Below are 20650 nucleotides of genomic sequence, written 5' to 3'. Positions count from 1 at the left end.
TTTCAGTTTTTTCTTTTTAATAAATTTACAAAAAACTTTCTAAAATCCTGTTTTCTCTTTGTCATTATGGGGTATTGAGTGTAGATTGATGAGGGAAAAAATGAATTTAAACGATTTCAGCATAAGGCTGCAACATAACAAAATGTGAAAAAAGTGAAGGGGTCTGAATACTTTCTGAATGCACTGTATATGTGTGTGTGTGTGTGTGTGTGTGTGTGTGTGTGTGTGTGTGTGTGTGTGTGTGTGTGTGTGTGTGTGTGTGTGTGTGTGTGTGTGTGTGTGTGTGTGTGTTTAAGTGAATTAGATGCTCCGCTGAGACTTTGCTTCGTTAAGTGTTATTTTCTTGTTTACAATTGAGTATGCAAGCTGAGTGATGTTGTTGATTTTAATAAGCCACTGAGTATTCATGTCATATTTAATACTTACAACGTGTTTAATTCTCCATCTTTTTGCATAAATATTACAATGTATATTTTAAATAATTAATTTGGTAGTAATTAGAATAACAAATATCCCTGAATTATTCTTAATGGGAGGATCCTTGTGCTGTTAAACATTGACATTCTTTAATTACCAGTTCAATCCAAAACCACCTGGGACTTCCTGATTAAACTGAGGAAGAATAATTATTATTGAAAGTAGAAGCATCAAAAATGAAAACATAATCGAGATTTATTGAAGGAATTTTCCTTTACCGTTGGGCTTGCTGTACTGAGTGGCAAGTGCTCAGGGATTGACCCCATCTGAGACTGTTGAAGAGGAAATAAGCGATCATGTCCATCTTGACATCATTGTGGCTCCACAAAAATACCAGATCAACTAGTAGCGGATTTATCCATTTTGGGATATAGTCCAGACCGGTACAGAGACAAAACAAGTCACTGAAAATTGAACTAGAACACCACTCGGTATAGCGCACACCTCCGCCAGGCTGAACGGTTTTTTTTTTTTTTTTTTTGTTTTTTGTATACAAGATCGAGGCTCGTGAAAGAGCGAAAACTCGGCTGAACGGTTTATGTTTTGTATCCCACTAAGAGGTCGGATCTAGATTCGGACCTGAACCAAAATCTAATCGCCTTGTTCTTAGCGACTAACCAACTTATCCACCAAGTTTTGTCATAACCCGTCCAAAACTTTTTAAAATATCGTGCGAAATTGTTTTGGTCCTATCGCGCAAATATGAAGAATCACTTTTTTTTTTAAATTGTATCCGGATCCGAATCTTCACGAAAATTTAATCAATTCGTCCTTGTCAGGCACCCAACCTGTCCACCAAGTTTCGTTCAAATCCGTCCACAACTTTTTGAGATATCGTGTTTTTATCGGTTTTTGCCCTGCCTCTCAATGGTGAAGAATCACTTAAAATTTTCTCAGATCCAGATTTGGATCTTCCCAAAATTGAATCAATTATTCCTTGTGACATACCCAGCATCTCCACAAAAATTCGTTCAAATCCGTCCACAACTTTTTGAGATATCCTTTTCATAAACAGACTTACAGTGGTGTAAGACATACTCCCTTCACCTTTGGTGGTGGAGGTAATTAACTGATTGTTTTAATGCTTTAAAAAACATGATTATGTTCTGAACATTTTTAGTGAAGTGTGCGGTTTCGTCCACAAAGCGATGTTCCTCATCAGCTCTCTTTTGTACAAATGTCCAGGGAACCAGAGATGCTGCACAGTAACCACTCAAAGCTTGTATTCAAGAACTGCACCTGAATGCAATGGCCTACTGCCTACCTTTCCGAACGATGCTGTGGGATATCATTTCTAAGCAAATTCGGACATGTGGTTCACCATACCAGTTTAAGATTACTCAGGGGTAGCGCCATTGCTTTTGAGCCCTCTCCTGGGTCTGACCATAACTTCATTAACGTGTCCACATTACCTCGTTAACATCTCCACCATTACTTCGTTAACGGCCCCAATTACTTCCACCTTCTTGAAGGGTCGGTCGGCCAGGGAAGGTTTTTGGCCTCAGTCTTTCATGAACCGGCTGCCCAAGACTGAATATGATTTAAGAAGGAATTTTTAATTGGATTATGGTGCTGGAGATGACTCGCCTACTTTCCCCAAAATACACTGTGGGATCCTCAACGTCCATCAACTAACGCCGGCAGATGTGACTCCCAGGTTAATGTCCGTCCGAGGTATACATTCATGTCTGTTAAGTTTATCCCCCTTTACCTGATTCAAAATGTGGTCAGTGGATTGTACCATGACAAAAAAGGGAGAGTTTTTTTTTTTGTATACAAGATCGAGGCTCGTGTAAGAGCTAACGTCAATCACAAAAAACAAACGGATACATAAAAAAACATACAATAAAGGCAGCAGGATACAAGATGGGGAGAGAGAGGGAAGCACACAAGTACAACAGCAGAGAACAGGGAGACATCGGGAGATCTGTGGGAGGGAAAGGGCTTGGGGGGGGGAGGCATGGGAAGGGGGGGGGGGGATTGAATTCCTACCGAATGTAGGAATTCTAACGCCGGCAGATAGAATTCTACCGAATTCAATCCGTTACACTATTCACCCTCCTGTTTGTAATGATACAATTCACAACTCCCAGTTGCTCCCTGCTTCCAATGCTCTGTTCAATGCTCTGCTCTCAATGCTCCCAAAGCATACTCCCAATAATCAGCAATGTCATGGAATCGATCATCGCTTCTGACATAAAATCCTTCCTCTTCTCCAATGGCTTGATCTCTGATCATCAATTTGGATTCAGACCAGGTCATTCTACTCTGGACATGTTGCTTCTGCTGTCTCAACAATGGATGGAGGTCCTCAATGCCAAACAGGAAATCAGAGCTGTCTCACTTGACATATCACGTGCCTTCGATAAGGTCTGGCACTCAGCTCTGCTCACCAAACTCTCCTCCTATGGTATCCATGGAAATCTCCACGCATGGTTTGTGAACTTCCTCTCTGGTCGTCATCAACGTGTGGCCCTCAGTGGTTTTCTCTCATCTCCCCTTCCTGTTCAGGCTGGAGTTCCCCAAGGCAGTGTTCTGCGCCCTGTGCTTTTTCTGGTCTTCATCAATGATCTCTCAGATCTCTGAAAAATCCTCTCTATCTCTTTGCTGATGACTCCACTCTCTGCCGCTCCATTCCTCATCCCTAAGATCGGCAGTCTGCTGCAGACCTGGACAAAATCACAGACTGGTCAATCAAGTGGAACATGTCTTTCAATCCTGAAGTGGAACATGTCTTTCAATTTCAAGATAACCCTCCCATCTACTTTCTCAACAATCCTCTCCAAAAGTTCTGTCACTCAAGCTTTTGGGTCTCACTATCTGCCATGATCTTTCCTGGGAAAACCACATTTCCAAGCTGGCCTCCAAAGCCAGTCGTCAACTGGGCATCCTCCGTCGTGCGAAGTCCTTCCTTGGCACACCTGAGCTCCTCATCACATACAAGGCTTTCATCCGCAGCTCAATGTAATACTGTTCTCCCCTCTGGGCCGGTGCTCCTGCCTCACACCTAGCTCGGCTTCACGCTGTTAAAACCAAAGCTTTCAGAATCATTGGAATCTCCCGCGATGAAGCTAACTCCGAGGGCCTTTCACTGACTCACCGCAGGTAGGTTGGTGGTCTTTCTGTCTTCTACCGACTCCTCTCTGGCCTTGCTCCCCCAGCTCTGTCTGTGCTATGTCCCCCAAATATTCCTACAGGTCTGCCTGCAACCCTCTTATGGTTAAACTGCCAAAATCAAGACTCTCTGCTCACCTTCACTCTTTCATTCCTCTTTACTCCCACCTCTGGAACCAACTCCCTCACTCTCTTCAATCCCACTCCTCCCTCCAGGTCTTTAAAACAGCTGTTCACCACCATCTCTTATCTTCCCCCATCCAAAACCTTGATCTTTTCTACCCCAGTTAATTCACCCCAGATCCAATTTTTTGAAGTACCGACTTCTTACCTGGAAGTCTAGCAGTGTCCATATGTTTTATACCTCTCCCCCCCCCCCTTCCCATGCCTCCTCCCTCCAAGCCCCCTCCCTCCCACAGATCTCCCGATTTCCCTGCTCTCAAATGTTGTACCTGTGTGCTTCTCTCTCGCTCCCCATCTTGTCTCCCGCTCCCTTTATCCCTTTATCATATATATTATATATATTATTTCTGTCTTTTTGTGATCAATGTTGGCTCGAACACGAGCCTCGATCTTGTATACAAAAAAACTCCCCCTTTTTTATGTCTCTGCCGACGAAGTCGCTGGAAGCATTATGTTTTCAGGTTGTCTGTTTCAGGTATGACGAACTTTTCGTCTGTCTTTCCATGCATCCGTCCGTGTGTCCATGATAGGTTTTCGTTACCGCGATAACTTGATAACTGCTGAAGGGATCCATGTCAAATTTGTTACAGGTATGTGCAATGATGTAAAGATAAACTGATTAGATTTTGGGGTCATGAGGTCAAAGGTCAGCGGTCATGAGGTCAAAGGTCAGCGGTCATGTTAGGTAAAAATCCTGTTACCGTGATAACTTGCGAACCAGTGATGGGATTTTGACCAAAGTTGGTGAAAGTACGTATTACTATTGAATGATCTGATTTGATTCTGGGGTCAAAAGGTCAAAGCTCAGAGTCTTTCGTTACCGCGATAACTTAAGGAAGGCTGAAGGGACATACATCAAACTTGGTGCAAGTGTGTGTAATGACGCAAAGATTAACTTATTAGATTATGGGGTGAAGAGGTCAAAGGTCAGTGGTCCCATTAGGTAAAAATCCTGTTATCTCTCTAACTTGTGAACCAGTGATGGGATTTTGACAAAACTTGGTACAGGTATATATTATGATGGAAATATTAACTGATTACACATCTGCATTAAGCGGTCAAAGGTCGGAGGTCATGTTAGGTAGAAATGTGATACTTGAGAACAGCTGAAGGGATTTCATTCAAACTTGGTACTAGTACGTGTAATGATGGAATAATGTGGGAGGAGGCATATCGGTCGACTTTGCGACGTCGAAGAGTGCAGTTGTTATTTGTAATGCTACACTCCACACTTTGAATCGGGTAACTAACTACCTAAAGGGTGCTAACTTCACGGACTCCATACATTCATGAATTGCCCTGCATGTGATCAAACACCAGGATGACCGTTTATAGTCAGGTTGCGAATCTAACACAGATGGGACAGCTCAAAAGTGAGTCCGCACCAGCCTGTGGGATATGGGTCTTTGTTATGTAGATGCCCAACATGCTATTTTTTATTTTAATACGCCATTATCTTCCCTTTTCACAACGTGCTGCCATATGGAAGGCTGTTGTAAAGGTTTCAGCAGTCCTTCATAGTCCAACACACAATTCGTCAATAGAGGTCGACATGATTGCTGTGGCGCTTTCAGAAAGCTCAAATGAGACATGCCTGACAAAGAGGATCTTGTCCCTGAGAGATTCCAGCTGTCAGAATAACAGGGATAGAGTGCATGGCATCTCAGCACTGACAGGCCCCGGATCTATGACGAAATGTACACCCCAGGGAATCTGCGCTGTTGCTGTTTGACGTCATAATTTGAGTCTGTCGCTGTCAGATTGAGTGTACATTACGTTATTCATTTGTAAGTGGATCATTTGCATGACGTTAAACTTGTAATCCATGTAATCAACAATTCCAGGTCAAGTGAAAATTGTTGTGGAGGTTAACTTTACACTTCTCGATCATGAGATTGATATTGTTGCTTCATTTCTAATTTCCGTTTCTACCTCTGCCACCGAAGGTGGATGGAGGTTATGTTTTCATCCCTGTCTGTTTGTGAACAGGATATCCCAAAATTAAGGATGGATACCGACGAAACTTGGTGGACAGGTTTGGTGTGGGAGACGGAAGAACGAATTAAATTTTGGTGAAGATTTGAATCCAGATCCGATAATTTTAAAGTGATTCTTCAACATGTAGTGATATGGCTTAAACCGATATATCGCACGATATCTCCAAAGGTAGCACAATATCTCATTGTTGTTTAGAGTCAACAATGAACCATACACCACTACAATCTAGTAACTCTGCAGTCACGACAAAGGAATTGCAGTTATGATTATATTTACTATATTATTATGAACGTTTTTAATTATTACTAGTCGAAAACCCCGTCAAAAATGACGTGTTGGAGCAGTTTATTCGACGGTACAGCATCGTGAGAATGCCAAAGTCTCAAGCCGAAGCCTGACGAATTGTTGGGTCCTCGGGGTATTTTGTGTCCTCGGTGTCTTTTGTGTCATGTGGGTCAACAATAGCCACGTCTATCCCAAACCCTCCTCCCTGCTCTTTGGGGTCTTTAAGGGTCTTTGCGGTATTTGGGGTCTTTGGCGTATTTTGGGTCTTTGGGGTCTTTTGGTTCCTCGGGGTCTTTTGGGTCTTTAAGGGTACAAGTCTTTCAGGTCTTTAAGGGTACTTTAAAGTCTTTAAGGACTTTAAAGGTCTTTTAAGGTCTTTAAAACCTCTAAAAACCTCTCTAAAACACCTCTCTCCCTTAAACCTCTCTAACCTCCTCTAAACCTTTAATCCTCTAAAGTCTAATCTCTCCTCTAAACCTCTCTAAAACCTTAAAAGTTTAAGGTCTTTAAAGGTCTTTAAAGAAAGAAAGTCTTTAAGATCTTTAAGGACTTTAAAGGTCTTTTAAGATCTTTAAGGACTTTAAAGTCTTTTAAGGGTCTTTAAGGGTACTTTAAGGGTCTTTAAGGGTTTGTCAAGGTCAAGTAGTTCAGGTTACAATTGTGGGTGGCATCAGGTCAGCTGTCCAACCAATGGGTGAAGAGCGGACATACATACATAAATACATACATACTGTATGGTTCATGAATCAATGATAAATCTGTGTAACCGCAGAAGTAAGGAATTAGCCTCGGTTTTTTTAATAGTAATATCATTTTCCTAATAATGATACTATAGTAAATCTAATCGTAACACTAATCCCTTTGTAGTGACTGCAAAGTTACTGGAGGTTAAAATATATCATCATCTATATATTAAAGTAGCGGCAGTTTTGTGTCCGGCCGTCACGCTGCGTCATTATGTCTATCTTCAACTAAAGTATCAAACAAGCCCGGCTACGCCGCTGTTAGACTGTCTGTCTTGTTTTTGTATACAACGTTTTTTGTATTGTGGAGGAGCTACAACATAGAACGGGTCAGGACGTAACAGAACAAAAGGAACAGTAGGCGAAGGAAGGGGAGTGGGGAGAAAATCGAGTGAGACAAGTAAGGGATGTGGGGAACAATGAGGGATGGGAGTGGATACTGGGGGGGAAAAGACATGTTACAGAGGCAAACTCTCAGGAAGGAAAAACTGGAAACTTGGAAGGAGGAAGGCTTGGTGGGGGGTTAGCGATGGTATAAAATATCGTGGTTTTGGATCGGGGATGATCTGAGATGGTGGTGAACAGCTGTCTTTAAGCACTTGAGGAAAGAATGAGATTGAACAGAATGTGGAAGTTGGTTCTACAGCCGGGAAAAAGAGCAACAAATGAGTGGAGATGAGCAACGTGATTGTAAATTTGGGGAGTTTCACTAGAAGGGGGTTGATGGTGGTGGTGGACTGTATGTGCACCTGGTGATTGGGGGGGACAAAGCACAGAAAGAGCCGGGGGTGCAAGGTCAGAAAGGAGGTGGTACAAGACAAAGAGACCATCGACCTGTCTGCGACGGAAAAGTTATGGAAGTTAGTAAGGTGAGGGTCCTTCACTCAGAGAGTAGTTAATGCATGGAATGGTCTCCATGGAAAGGGAAGTGACAGCACAAACAGTCGATAGGTTCAAATTAGAATTAGATCAGTTGCTAGAAGCATTTGTGATGGCGGAGTGCATGGATATTGGCAGGAATGATTGGTAACTGAGGTATGAATCAGTGATTGTACAGTGTACCTGTGTCATGACTGTGTTGCGTCTGTGAGAGAATCTCATAAAAAGGTGAATGAAATGTCTGTGTTTGTTCATTCCCTTCCCTACAACTGTGTTCACTGCCCCCTGCTCCCTCCCCCAAACAAAATTAATTATCATTTTGTAAGTTTTTTATTATAATAATAATAATCATACATATTCTGCCATATTATTTACATCCAGTGCCCTCCAGTATTGGAACAGTCAAGTTAAATTGATTATATTGCTATATACTCATTAAATTTGTATTTGAGATCAGAAGATGAATATGAGGCAAGATTCAGAAGACGCGCTTTTATATCTTGGTATTTCTATTCATATATGTTTTACCATTGCAGAACAATAGCACTTTTTATGTTCAGTCATCCCATTTTAGGTATCAACAAGTTCACCGAAATTCATCACCATCACCTGTCCAATTCACAATCCCACTAGATGTGCAGAAATCCTGTAGCATTGAAACTCTCATGTGACCATATGCAGGTGAATTGTGCCAATAAACGACCTGAAACCAATTATCTTAGTACCGTGAAATGGGGTGAATAGGGACAGCAAGGTGAATAGGGACACAAACTGAAAAAAAGTTCAGAAACTTTTTTCGTTGAAAATTGATAACCATACTGATTTGTTGATATTTGGGTTGAAAGTGTTCTCTAGTTTTTAAAAAAAAAAGCAACTTATAGTCCCTATTAACCCCATATATGGGTTAAATAGGAATAAATAGGATTTTTATGGCTGTCCCTATTCATCCCGTTTTACGGGTGAATAGGGACAGTCACTAATACAAAAAAATAATAATCAAGAAACAATCCTGAGTTTCCAACTTATTGCTAAATTGATAGCTCAGCTGGATGCACATAATATGCACCCATAGTATAAACCACGGTGCCAATGAAAAAAAATATGGGATAAAAAGTCTCTCCAAACTGTCCCTATTTCTTGATTTATTTTTTTTTCTATTAGTGACTGTCCCTATGTACTGTCCCTATGAATATATAGGCCTACACATCGTTATAAGTAAATATTGATGGATGTTTTCTTTCCAATGGCATGAGATTCCCAGAAGTTCTCGGACAAAGACATGGGTTTTATGGTCCCTGCAGGGGCGGATCCAGGAATTTCAAGACGGGGGGGGGGGGGTGCATGAAACTATAGCGCTGGGGTGGGATAAAGGGGGGTCCGGGGGTCCTCCCCCAGGAAACTTTTAAAAATCGATCGTCAGGAATGACACATCGTGCGTTCTTGGAAGTTTCTGCAGTTCCTTGTGTTCTTCCCTGGTCCAACAGTTCAGCAGATTCGCACCGCCTGCACCCTCATCCTGGATCGAAGGGGAGGGTGCGCACCCCCTGCACCCCCGATCCGCCCCTGCCCTGATCGAGCCGTTTACGAGAAAAGTCAGTTGTTATTTGAGCGGTGTATAGACAACAGACTGCTGCCTCAATCGCTGAGACCTATCTTCACAAGGCCGGTGATGCCTATCGGGTCAAAATCGTTTTAACTGTCGCTTTTGTCATTCGATATTAAAGGGAAAACTTACAAGGAGGGCTAATTGTGAATATGACAGCTCCAAGACTCGAAGATGTATTTGGCTTTGCATATCACCAAAATGTTGGCTGTATGATTTTTCATCAGGTTGAAATTGTGGGTGGAGTCAGGCAAGCTGTCCAACCAATGGGTGGAATGGAATGTTACACACAGACAGACGGATGGAGGAACAAGCGTATTATTATATAGACGAGCAGGGACCAGTAGGAAAGACGAGGTAAGAAAGCATGAGGTGAGGAAAGCGTGTGATTTGTATATATCTTTAGAACACATATACTGTGGTTATATAGTACACGTGCTGGCCAGGTTCAACATGATGGATGCAAAGGCAGCGCACTTACCTCCAAGCTGTCTAACCTGGGCTCGAATCTTGACCTGGAGTTCTGTAGGCAGGTTGAGGCATCAACTTGTGTGCCACTCTTTGGATGGACGTTAAGCCAGTGGGAATAATTAGGGCTGTTAAAGAAGAACTGGACTGGGCACATAGCAAGAACAAACAACAAGAATTGCAAAATGACAACATAGAGAAGGTCCTGAAAGAAGCAAAGGTAGATAAAAGATCAGATCAGAGATGGAATTGAAAACAATCTGACTGAAGGCAATCTTTGATCACTCTACATTTGAAAAAGCCCTCCACAAGTGTGTCCACTCTCAGGAGAGGCAGAAAAATAAGCTGGCTAACCTCAAGATTGAACTTTCCAGCTTATCTCCCTAAAAACTTGGTGGTGCCTTATTTAGTTTGTCTCTGGTGTGTGTTCCTCCTCCATCCATTTCCTCTCTTCAAATGGCATCACTGAACTCTGTATTTTGCACCTGAGAAGTCATAATTTTTTTTGCGGCCTATCTTCGAAATTTTTAGATTTCAAATTTTCTTCTGAATTTCAAAGAGATATGGCCTATCTTGCATCTAAGAACAAAATCGGTCGATACATCTCCGAGATTGGTTGCAGACGGACGGACAGACGAGATCCAATCCATAAACCACCATTTCAGACTAAGTCCAACGGGGGCTAATAAAGTGTCACCCAGTCTGGTTGTGATGTGTAAATATCAAAGATAAACCCTGGCCTGGAGAACAGCTTGTAACAGTTAGATACTCCTGGGATGATTTTTCCACATTATTCTCCAAGGTTAATCTTCTTGAAAGTTCAGTCACTCAAACTCCTGGGTTCCACTATCAGCCATGATCTTTCTTGGACAAGCAACATTTCTAAGTTGGCCTTCACAAATTCAGTCACTGACTGGACATCCTCCGTTGAACAAAGTCATTCCTTGGCACACCTGAACGTTTATCTACCTACAAAGCCTTCATCCGCAGCTTAATGGAGTACTGCTTTCCCCTCTGAGCTGGCATCCCTGCCTCGTATCTTCCTCAGCTTGATGCCATGGAAACCAAGGCCTTCATGTTATTGGAATCTCTAGCGATGAAGCTGAGTCTATCACTTTCCGATTGCAGACAGGTCGGTGGTCTCTCTGTTTTACACCACCTCCTGTCTTGTCTTGCTCTTTGCCTGCTTTATGCCCCCCTGCCCTTTCTCCCTAAGGTTTCCACTAGGGGCACACGGTCCACCAGCATCTCCCTTCTGGTGAAACTCCCAAATTCCAGGATGACTGCTCACCTCCCCTCATTCATTCCAATTTTTTCCTACCTGTGGAAGCAACTTCTTCTTCTGTCTCTTGTTATGGATTCGTCACTTCCGTCGTTGTGGTTTTCATCCACTGTAAGCAATTTTGGTTCCATGTACTATTATTGTTATCGTTTAAGTGAAATGGAGATAACTGTTTTCAAAAGGTGAAAAATTAGTGTTTTAAAAGAAACCGGAAACCGGATTGGGAGAAACCGGAAGAAGAAGAGGAGGAAGCAAAAAGCGGAGAAAAGAGAGGTCGGGAAGAAAAAGCTGAGCTGCTTTGAGGTCTCGAGGAGACGCTGGCGAACGTGGGTCACGAGCGAACTTTGGTTTTCCCGGGAAAGGGATTCCTGTGACAGAGTCGTGATCGCAGGGACAGATAAACCTGCGTGTCGGGTTTTGCGGTTGATTCCGGAGAGAATCGTTGTGGGAGAGCAGGTACACCCCCATTACGGGCCCGCCCGCCATTTCACATCGCTCCCGCCATTTCGCATCGCTCCAGCTTTTTCACCTCGCTCCAGCCATTTCACCGCACCCAGCCGTTAGCCTGGCTTGCGTGTGTTACGTGGATTTCGAGTGGGAATTTGTGGTTCTCCGTTTGGGAGCCGTTGAACGTTCATACCCGAAGGTGTGATTGATGATCCCAGTCACCTTTTGAGTGCACCTTTTCGCCTCTTTGGCAGCGTTGACTGTCAGCTGACCTGGATTCTGGTCTCGATACGACCTTTTTCTTGCGATCACCGGAGCGTGGATCGACTTTGGCTTGGTGCCGGGACAGAGACTTTGGGGAATGTTCTTTTCGCTCACTTGGAGCACAGTGAGTTATTGAGTAAGAAACTGATGGTACCATCATAGGAATTATATGGTATTTTGGTTGTGCAATTGAAAGAATATTGTACTTGTGCTGTTATTCTTGTGTGACATTAATACAATACTTGTTTTTTGGTAACAATTGGTTGGTGTGGTTTCACCATTGGTCATTGACACACATAATAACACATCTTTCTGCCGTGACTCCTTTCGGGGCTCGGAGGTACACCGTGACCGGGGTTTGGGGAGGAGCACGTAACTCTCCCATCTCATTCTTTCCTCCAGGGCTTCAACACAGCTGCTCACCACCATCCCAGATCATCCCCCATCCACAACCATGATCTTTTCTATCCCCGTTAATTCCTTCTTAACCCTTTCCAAGTTTCCATTTTTTTAGTTCCTGAGAGTTTGCAACTGCATCCATATTTTTGACGCCCTGTTTCCTCGGCTACCCTTCATTCTTCCCCACATCCCTTATATCTCCAAGTCTCCCTCTATTTTGTCCATCAATCCTGCTGCTGGTGTTTCCCCCCACTCTTCTACTGTTCCTTTTGTTCTGTCACATCCTGATCTCTTCTGTGTTCAAGCTCCTCTATGAGCCTCGACATTGTATACAACAAAGTTCTGCGTAAGTATGCAAGAATCCATTGATGTGAGCAAAGTTTGCATGTTCTCTGTGGAAAAAGCAGAACAACACAAGTATCCAGAATTTGGTTTAATAATTTAAGCCTGTACAACTGAAGTGCAGAAATGAATGTTAGCAATTTCTAAAGTCTCAACAGCAATTATACGAACGAACTCTCAATTATGTTGGCACACATCTGAACCATCTGCAATACATTTATGTTCGAGCCAATTTCTTGTTTGCACCTGCAATTTGAAACACAAATAGTTCTCCACAAGGATAATATGACATTGTCCCTGACTAAAGACCATGTTTGTGAGGCCACTAGTTGAAAAAACAAATAACACTGTCCAATTTGGCACATGAGGCAATTCAATCCAACAGAAGCTGCCCAGTGCTTGCTGAGTGGGTGAGACGTTCCTTTGGGCTATCTTAAAGTGACGTACAAAACTTTCCATAAAAAGCTGAGAATTACTCGATATGAGCATTGTTAAATTATTCACTTCACACCCTTGGGTATCAAAAGGAATCCTCCTTAAATTGCAAAAGCAACTTCCGTGAGTTTCCCACGATTAACCAAAATGCATGTGAAGTCACATTTCTCATCCGATCATGGATTGGTTTGATCATGCAACATGAACGGATTATAAATTTGTGTTCTAACCTACAGGGGACACTGTATCAGAACTGATGCTGAACTGATGCAAGAACTGCAAGAACTGATGTTAACCCACAGCCATGTGCTGCCTCCCAAGGGTGACGAGCCAATCAGCAACATGGTGGTCTCCACAAAAATCACTCTTGCATTCACTGAAGTTGCATTTGCTGTTTAATGTGCCATTCTATTTCTTGTAATGATTTAAAGTAAAAAAACTGATTATAATCAGATCAAGTAATTCTGTCTTTGAAAAGAGACTCTTTCACTTTATTAACTCCATCGATCCTGTTTTGTTCAATAACTCCTTCTCCCCCTCCTCTGTCTTCTCCCCTCCTCCCCCTTTTCCATTTCCCACCCCCTCCCTCCACTTCCCAGCCCCCCCTGTCTCACCTCCACCTCCTCCTCAATTTCCCATCCATTTGCTAAAGAAGCAAACACAAAATTCCAGGTTAATCCTCCATTGGAATCTGATCTAAAAGCATCTTGGCTAATGCAAGTTTCCTTTTTCAGAATCTGACATTGGCCTTGTGAAAACTGCAAACAACCATGGTTTGTACCCTGAAGGAAACATAAACCTTCCTCTCAGTAGTAGATATTAAATGTAAAAAAAAAAAGAGTTAAACTCCACCTTAAAAGTTAAATAAACAATCTATTAATTTAACTTAGTGCATCCTTCATATACAAGTACAGTTGTGTATAACAATGTAAAACAATCAATGCAAATGAGATATTAGAAACAGCGGAAAGTTTTACCCTTAAAATGCTCCTCTTAAGAACATTTATCGTGCAAAGGAAACTGGAAAACCTAACAAAATATATCATTTCACCGTTAAAGGATCTCATGCGTGTCTCAAGCCAATTCACCATGGCGGTATCATTTATACGAATGACCATTGACATTACGGATGTTATGTAGGTGTGCTTTCATGGTGGCATTACAAAATGAATGATATTACCTTCTGAACCTCAATTTGAGGAATTTCGCTAAAGTCACCGATCAGTTTGAAACTTTACACATTTCTATTATCTTGCTGATAAGCGCTTGTTAAGATTGGTCAAAAGTTAGCTACACCTTGATATGTAATGTATGGTTTTTATGCTAATAGAGTGAACATTTAGATATTATGTTTTTATTTTTATACCTTTATTTAGGGAAAAACATAATTTAACAAACATAATAACATTTCGGTAAAAACAGGAGTTTTGATTCATTTGATTTGATTCGATTATAATTATTGATCAATCAACCAATCAATCCATTTCTTATATCGATATTTTTTTTTATCTAAAAGCAAAACCTAAATGTCTTGCTTTTATATGAAAAAGAAAGACCTCAAGGTGCTTGATTTTTTTTTTTCATGCTTCCAAAAGTTTTATTGAAGCTTGTTATAAAAGTATGGTTGGGGCGAGGGTGAGATTTATGAGACGGGTGTGTAGATGGAGATTGGTGTGGAGGTAGAGATGGAGATGGAGGTGGGTGTGAAGATGGAGATTGGTGTGGAGGTAGAGATGGAGATGGAGGTGGGTGTGAAGATGGAGATTGGTGTGGAGGTAGAGATGGAGATGGAGGTGGGTGTGAAGATGGAGATTGGTGTGGAGGTAGAGATGGAGATGGAGGTGGGTGTGAAGATGGAGATTGGTGTGGAGGTAGAGATGGAGATGGAGGTGGGTGTGTAGATGGAGATTGGTGTGGAGGTAGAGATGGAGATGGAGGTGGGTGTGAAGATGGAGATTGGTGTGGATGTGGAGGTAGAGATGGAGATGGAGGTGGGTGTGAAGATGGAGATTGGTGTGGAGGTAGAGATGGAGATGGAGGTGGGTGTGAAGATGGAGATTGGTGTGGAGGTAGAGATGGAGATGGAGGTGGGTGTGAAGATGGAGATTGGTGTGGAGATGGAGATGGAGGTGGGTGTGAAGATGGAGATTGGTGTGGAGGTAGAGATGGAGATGGAGGTGGGTGTAGAGGTGTAAGTGAAGGGGTAGGTATAGAGATGGGTGTATAGGCGGGTGTATAGGTGGGTGTGGAGGTGGAGAGGTGTGGGTGTGGAGGTGGAGAGGTGTGGGTGGTGTAGAGGTTGAGGTGGGTGTGGAGGTGGATCGGAGCATAGAGGTGGAGGTGGGTATAGAGATGGAGGTGGAGTTGTGTGTGGAGATGGAGGTGGGTGCAGAGGTGAAAATGTAAGTAGATGTAGAGGACGGTGGAGATGAATGTGGAGGTGGAGATGGAAGTGTGAGTGTAAACGTGGAGGTGGAGGAGGGGTTCCTTAATTGTTCCAGAAGTACAATGTCCATGGTTGGTAAATATTAAAGATCCAACTAATTTTACTCCAACTACTTTTCACAACCACTCAAAAGTTTTTGTTTTTTTTGCACCATTAGTAAGGGCTTAAACGAAATGTCATAACTTTCCAAGTATCAGAAACTTTCTCCCTTCACCCCTCCCCCCCCCCCCCCCTACCCTTCACCTGCCCTTCTCCCACCACCACCTCCACCGTAATTTCCCCTTTTCTCATTTGTACAGAATAAAGTAGAACAGCACTCAGTAGAGAGTATACTTCCGCCAGGCTGAACAGTTTACGTCTTGTATCCCACTGATAGGCCAGATCTGGATTCGGACCTGAACCAAAATCGAATCGGCTTGTTGTTGTCACCTAACCAACTCATTCACCAAGGTTTGTCATGTCATCCACAACTTTTTGAAATATCATGTTATATATCGTTTTTGGCCCCATTACTCAATGGTGAAGATTCACTTAAAATTAAAATAAAAATTCTCGTATCTTCACCAAAATCTAATCGATTCGTCCTCGTCACACAGACACAACCAGTCCACCAAGTTTCGTCCGAATCCGTCCATAACCTTTTGAAATATCATGCTATATATAAGTTTTTTACCCATCACTCACTGATGAAGAATCACTTTTAAAATTCTCAGATCAAGATCCAGATCCGGACTTCACCAAAATCGAATCATTTCGTCCTTGTCACACACCCAACCGCTCCACCAAATTTCGCCCAAATCTGACCACAACTTTTTGAGATATCCTGGTCACAGACAGACAAACAGACGGGGGTGATAACATAACCTCCATCCACCTACTGTGGCCGAGGTAAAAAATAAATGACTTATTTGGACACTGATGACTAGCAATCGTCTATTTTGGTGTTAAACGTTTGTCCAAATATTGCAGATAATGAATGGAACGTTGTGTTGTTTTATAATAACCTGTACTTTTTATACACATGGAGAACATTTCCTAGTGTTAAGATAATAGTCATAAATATTGGGCTCATAGTGAATTGATTTGAGACATGCATGAGACATTTCTATAAGGGCAGAAGCTTGAAAGGTAGAAGGGAGACCAGGGGAGTATATATCCAGAGACAACTTCCATCACATCACATCTAAGCAAACATGTTCTTTTGTCCAAGACTTCTTGCTGCACAATTCCAGTACCATCTGCAATCACAAAACCTTGAACCTTGTAAAGGGAATTACAAAGTTCCAAAAAGAGGGAAAAAGGATGACATTAATTCCAGGCAATGCCAACCACAAGAATACTTTCAGGCTGTTTGGCATAGAATTCCAGAAGTAGTTTGTTGCAAAATAATCCATATTTGCTTCAACTAATGGCCAAAGATGGCATGGCAAAAATATTTGTAAACTAAAGAATTGGCCCAAAAGCATGTTTTGGCACTTCTGACATTTGTTGCTCAAGCCATTCTGTTGTCTTTATGAGAAACATGCTCAAACTAGAACGGCACTCAGTAGAGTGCATACCTCCGCCTGGTTGGCCATATCACTCAATGGTGAAGAATCACTTTAAAAATTCTACTAGCTGGATCCGGATCTTCACCAAAATTGAATCGATTCTTCCTTGTCACACACACAACAGGTCCAACAAGATTCGTCCAAATCCATCCATAACTTTTTGAGATATCCTGCTATGTATCGTGTTTGGCCCTATCACCCAATGGTGAACAATCACTTAAAAGATAAATAATTCTCATATCTGAATCCATATTCTGATCTTCACCAAAATCGAATCGAATCGTCCTTGTCAGACACCCAACGGGTCCACCAAGTTTCGTCCAAATCCGTCCACAACTTTTTGAGATATCCTGCTATGGATCGTTTTTGGCCCGATCTCCCAATGGTGAAGAATCACTTTAAAAATTCTAGTAACCGGATCCGAATCCGGATCTTCACCAAAATCGAATACTTTCGTCCCTGTCACATCTGCTACATCTCTGCCAAATTTCGGCCGAATCCGTCCACAACTTTTTGAGATATTTTGTTCACAAACAAACGGACAGACAAACAGACAGGGGTGAAAACATAACCTCCACCACCAAAAATTTGTGGATGCGACACCTTAAAAACAAATGCACAGTGGGCACTGCGTTTTGTTTTCGAGAGTTCTATGTACTTAAAAGGGACTTTTCAGGGATATGTGTCTTTTACTTGTTAATTAATGTCATATATGTATGTATATACCTCCCAGCCTGTCAAATATATATATATATATATATATACAGTATATATATATATATATATATATATATATATATATATATATATATATATATATACAGTATATATATATATATATATATATATATATATATGTGTGTGTGTGTGTGTGTGTGTGTGTGTGTGTGTGTGTGTGTGTGTGTGTGTGTGTGTGTGTGTGTGTGTGTGTGTGTGTGTGTCTATACACACACAGTGCCCTCCATAAGTATTGGAACAATGAATTCAAATTTTTTTATTGTTGCTATATACTCAAGGAATTTGGATTTGAGATCAAAAGATGAATATGAGGCAAAAGTACAGGTCATCTTTTATTTCTTGGTATTTCTATGCATATATGTTTTACCATCGTAGAACAATAGCACTTTTTATGTTCAGTCCCCCCAATTTTAGGTGAGCATAAGTATTGTAACAGATGACTGACAGATGTTTCTTGTTGCATTGATCATTAACACATAAAAGAGCTGTGATTGTTTAGTCTTTGTTTTAGCCTTTGCTTTTGCCTTGGGAGTCAGTATGCATAAAACAACATGCAGACCAGAGAACTGTCTATGAAAGAAAAGCAAGCAATTTGGAAGCTGAAAGAACAGAAGATTTCAATTAGAACCAGAGCACAAAATTGGGCAAATGTAATGCAACAATTTGGAATACCTTGAAAAAGAAAGAAACCACTTGTGTATTGAGCAATAGACAATGGCCAGGTCGGCCAAGGAAAACAACTACAGTGATGAGAGAAAAATCATCAGAGCTGTGAAGAAAAATCCTGAAATGACTGTCAGTGACATCACCAACAACCTCCAGCATGCAGGGGTGAAAGTATCACAATGCATGGTGAAGTCAATTTTTTTTTATAAAAAAAGTCAAATTTATATGAAATTATAAATTTATATGCAATTATCAAATCAGGGTGAAGTCAAATTTATATGAAATTATAAATTTATATGCAATTATCAAATCAGGGTGAAGTCAAATTTATATGAAAAAACATATCCCCTGTTCACAGAAGAGTTTGACAGGGGAATTACAAAGGCTACACCTTAACAAGCAAACCTCTCATCAGCACCAAAAACAGAACTGCCAGATTAGAATTTGCCAAGAAGTACAGAGGTGGGCTGGATGAGTTCTGGAACAAAGTTCTGTGGACAGATGAGACCAAGATAAACCTTTACTAAAGTGTTGGAAAGATGAATGTGTGTAGAAAGAAAGGAACTGCATATGATCCAAAGCAAACTACCTCATCTTTGAAGCATGGTAGATGTCGTGTCATGGATTGGGCTTGCATGGCTATCTCTGGAATTGGCTCACTCAGTTTCACTGATGATGTAACTAATGATGGCAGCAGCAGAATGAATTCAGAAGTGTACAGAAACATTTTGTCTGCCTATGTACAAGAAAATGCCTCCAAACTAATTGGGCGGCGCTTCACCATGCAGCAAGACAAGGACCCAAAACACCCTGCCAACACAACTAAGGAGTTCATCAGGGGAATAAGTGGAAGGTTTTAGACTCGCCATGTCAATCTCCTCATTTAATTCCAATGGAGCATGTACTTCACTTGTTGAAGAGGAGACTAAAGTCAGAAACCCCCCAAAACAAACAACAACTGTAAATGGCTGCAGTAAACACTTGGCAAAGCATCTCAAAGGCGGATACCAAGAGTTTGTGATGTCGATGGGTCACAGGCTCGATGTGGTTTTTGCATGAAAGGGTTATGGAGCCAAATACAAACTATTATTCTACTTTAATTTACTTAAAGTTAATCTGTTCCAATACTTGTGCTTACCTAAAGTGGGGGGGATGGAGCATGAAAAGTGCTATTGTTCTACAATGGTAAAACATGTTTACATATAAATACCAAGAAATAAAAGCTGACATTCTGACTCTTGCCTCATATTCATCTCTTGATCTCAAATCCAAATTTCTTGAGTATATAGTAATCATACTAAAATACGCCATTTGTGTGTGTCTGATGAATTTTTGACGCCAATACATTCTGTCCTTACTTATCGAATCTCAACCAAACTTGACAGGATGACCAAGGGTTACATAATGAAGGTTGTAGTGCATTAATTTACCCCCCTCCCCAAGGGGGTTTTCTCCCCCGAGCGGGTTTTCCCCGCCATTGCCATCAACGGCTTGCGTGTTGAGGTGTATAGCCATATTAAGTTAGCTTTATCGTGGCGTTTTTCCACGGCCGCTTCGAATAACAAAACTAAAGATAATAGCATAATATTAATGTTATTACAAAACAATAATAATACCATTAATATCCCACCTCCCCAACGTGGTTTTCCTCCTTGAACAAACACCGAATCAACGTTTATAAATAAAAATACCTTATCATGGCGTTTCTGTGGGAGCAACGGCCCAACAGCCTCCACCAGCGGTAAAAATATTATAAACCACAAACACATACGATTAGCTTTTAAAACAGTCGCTAATGCTGTTTATAACACTAAATGAAGAAATTTGGAGGAATCCCGACATGTGTGAGGTAAGTTTTACTTACAGAACTGAGCAAAGATCTACTGTACTCTAGGTACCCCATAAGAGTTGGGGTAATGACATGACCCTTCCTGCCCCTAAAGTGGCGTTTTTCGCAGTGAACTTTTGAAACTCGCTCCTTCTGTTTAAAACGAAACTGAAAGGGAGGAAGCCCGGAGTGTGCTCATTTACCAAGCTTCTAGCTAGCGCTTGCCAGGCCAGCCGTTCCTTAACGGTTTGAATGGAGTGCTTGTTCGAATGCTTAAACCACTTGGCGATCTCTCCACAAGAAACTTGATAAATGAACACACCCAATGTTCTTGAGACCCGACGATAGATCGACTGTAATCTATATACCCCAAAGAGGAATGACCCTTCCTGGCCCTTCCGGAGTCTGCAGGTGCACTAGTAATAACAAATTTGACTTCACTGTTCCAATACTTATGGAGGGCAATTTGTATATATATATATATATATATATATATATATATA

This window comes from Myxine glutinosa, chromosome 8, assembly GCF_964187855.1.
Source record: "Myxine glutinosa chromosome 8, kmMyxGlut1.1, whole genome shotgun sequence".
NCBI classification, from domain to species: Eukaryota; Metazoa; Chordata; class Myxini; order Myxiniformes; family Myxinidae; genus Myxine; species Myxine glutinosa.
The sequence above is the reverse complement of the archived record's forward strand: the minus strand, read 5'-3'. Positions refer to the sequence as shown.